Below are 3,875 nucleotides of genomic sequence, written 5' to 3' on the forward strand. Positions count from 1 at the left end.
AACCATGTTAACTCCAAGATGGTTTTCTTTTAAAGCATGCAGAGCCCATGGGTATTTCCTCCTCAGCCGGGCGTTTCCTTCCTGGCAGGGCAAGCGGCTGGGGGGAGTGGGGCCCAGCTCCGGCAGCTCCGTGGGCCCGGGTGGTGCTGTGCCCTCCCGCACAGCCACACTAAAGCCTGCCAGCCTCGGGAAATTCCACTCACTGCCCACAGCAGGTGGCCTGGGAAGAAAGCGGAACCACTCACCACAGTGAGTGCCGTTCTCTTGGGGACCCCACCCTGACTGCTGGAGAGAAAACGCCAGGGGCATCTGTCACCCCGGACGCCACCCCAGAGCCGGGGGCATCTGTCACCCCTGACGCCACCCCAGAGCTGGGGGCATCTGTCACCCCGGACGCCACCCCAGAGCCGGGGACATCTGTCACCCCGGACGCCACCCCAGAGCCGAGATCCTCGGAAGCAGGCAGGTGGCCTCCCTCCCAGCCACACTCAGACGCCATGGCTGTGATTACAAGGAACACAGGGACCAGGGCACTCAGGCTCTGTGTGTGGCAACCCTGTGCAGCTGGGGACACACACACCACAGCATGCCACAAATCCATACACCACACACACACCCCACAGCATGCCACATATACATACACCACACACACACACACCCCCCACAGCATGCCACATATACATACACACCACACACACACACACACCACAGCATGCCACATATACATACACCACACACACACACACACCCCACAGCATGCCACATATACATACACACCGCACACACACACACCCACAGCATGCCACATATACATACACCACACACACACACACACACACCACAGCATGCCACATATACATACACCACACACACACACACCACAGCATGCCACATATACATACACACCACACACACACACACACCACAGCATGGCACATTTACATACACACCACACACACACACCACAGCATGCCACATATACATACACACCACACACACACACCACAGCATGCCACATATACATACACACCACACACACACCACAGCATGGCACATTTACATACACACCACACACACACACCACAGCATGCCACATATACATACACACCACACACACACACCACAGCATGTCACATATACATACACACCACACACACATCACAGCATGGCACATTTACATACACACCACACACACACACCACAGCATGCCACATATACATACACACACACACACACACACCACAGCATGCCACATATACATACACACACACACACACACACCACAGCATGCCACATATACATACACCACACACACACACCACAGCATGCCACATTTACATACACACCGCACACACACACACCACAGCATGCCACATATACATACACACCGCACACACACACCACAGCATGCCACATATACATACACACCACACACACACCACAGCATGGCACATATACATACACCACACACACACACACACACACCACAGCATGCCACATATACATACACACTGCACACACACACACACCACAGCATGGCACATATACATACACACCACACACACACACCACAGCATGCCACATATACATACACCACACACACACCACAGCATGTCACATATACATACACACCGCACACACACACACACCACAGCATGCCACATATACATACACACCACACACACACCACAGCATGGCACATATACATACACACCACACACACACCACAGCATGGCACATATACATACACCACACACACACACACACACACACCACAGCATGCCACATATACATACACACCGCACACACACACACACCACAGCATGGCACATATACATACACACCACACACACACACCACAGCATGCCACATATACATACACCACACACACACACACACACCACAGCATGTCACATATACATACACACCGCACACACACACACACCACAGCATGCCACATATACATACACACCACACACACACCACAGCATGCCACATATACATACACACCGCACACACACACCACAGCATGGCACATATACATACACACCACACACACACCACAGCATGCCACATATACATACACACCACACACACACCACAGCATGGCACATATACATACACCACACACACACACACACACCACAGCATGCCACATATACATACACACCGCACACACACACACACCACAGCATGGCACATATACATACACACCACACACACACACCACAGCATGCCACATATACATACACACCGCACACACACACACACCCCACAGCATGCCACATATACATACACCACACACACACACACACCACAGCATGGCACATATACATACATGGCACATATACATACACCACACACACACACACCCCCCCCACAGCATGGCACATATACATACACCACACACACACACACCACAGCATGGCACATATACATACACCACACACACACACACCATACACACCACAGCACAGCACACACAAAAACACAAACCATACATACCACAGCACACTCACACACACAAACACAAACCATACACACCACAGCACAGCACACACACAAACACAAACCATACACACCACAGCACACACACACACAAACACAAACTATACACACCACAGCATGCACACACAGAAACACACCACACCACAGCATGCACACACACACAAACACAAACCCTACACACCACAGCACACACACACACAAACACAAACCATACACACCACAGCAAACACACACAAACCATACACACCATAGCACAGCACACACACACACACCATACACACCACAGCAAACACACAAACACACACAAACCATACACACCACAGCAAACACACACAAAAACACAAACCATACACACCACAGCACAGTACACCACACACACACACCATACACACCACAGCGAACACACAAACACACACAAACCATACACACCACAGCAAACACACACAAAAACACGAACTATACACACCACAGCATAGCACACACAAACAGACCATACACACCACAGCAAACACACACAAACCATACACACCACAGCACAGTACACACACAAAAAAACACAAACTATACACACAACAGTACAGTACACACACAAACACAAACCATACACACCACAGCACAGTACACACACACACCATACACACCACAGCACAGCACACCACACACACACCATACAGACACCACAGACACCACACACTACACACATATCACACATACCACACGAGTGCACGCCACAAGCATGCACCCCGCATGCACACACGCTGCACACACATAGACACACACACCACCTTTCCCACCAGCACAGCCGCCCTGGGGTTGGAGGAGGCTGGGTGTGGTCTTTGTTGTTCTTTGCTTAGGAAGCTGTGAGCCCAGCACAATTCCATGGGTCCCCTCCCCTGCGGCACACTTAATCTCCCCTGGCCCCCACCTCCCTCCCCATCCCCTCTCTCTCTCCCCGCTGTGGTCCTGGGCTCAGGCTGACAGGAATCCTAGGAGGCAGGGAAAATGGAAAAGAGATGGACTGCAGGGGCCGCTGGGTGGACACCAGGTGCTCACAGGAGACTAGCAGTCAGGTACCCGGCCTCACCAGGAGCTGGGAAAGGCCAAGGAGGGAGGCAGGAGGGACAGGGAGGGCCTCGGGGGGATGGGGAGCCAGGAAGGGAGGGAAGACTGTTGGGAGGGCCTGGGTTGGGGAAGGAAGCCAGGGAGGGAGGGTAGGGAGGGAGGATGTGGGGAGGGCCTGGTGGGGAAGGGGAAGCCGGAGAGGGAAAGCAGGAGAGGGAGGACTGTAGGGATGCACTGGGGGGAAGGGGATCCAGGGAGGGAGGTGGGGGAGGCAGGACTAGGGGAGGGCCTGTAGGGGAAGGGAA

This window comes from Macaca nemestrina, chromosome 13, assembly GCF_043159975.1.
Source record: "Macaca nemestrina isolate mMacNem1 chromosome 13, mMacNem.hap1, whole genome shotgun sequence".
Classification (NCBI taxonomy): Eukaryota; Metazoa; Chordata; class Mammalia; order Primates; family Cercopithecidae; genus Macaca; species Macaca nemestrina.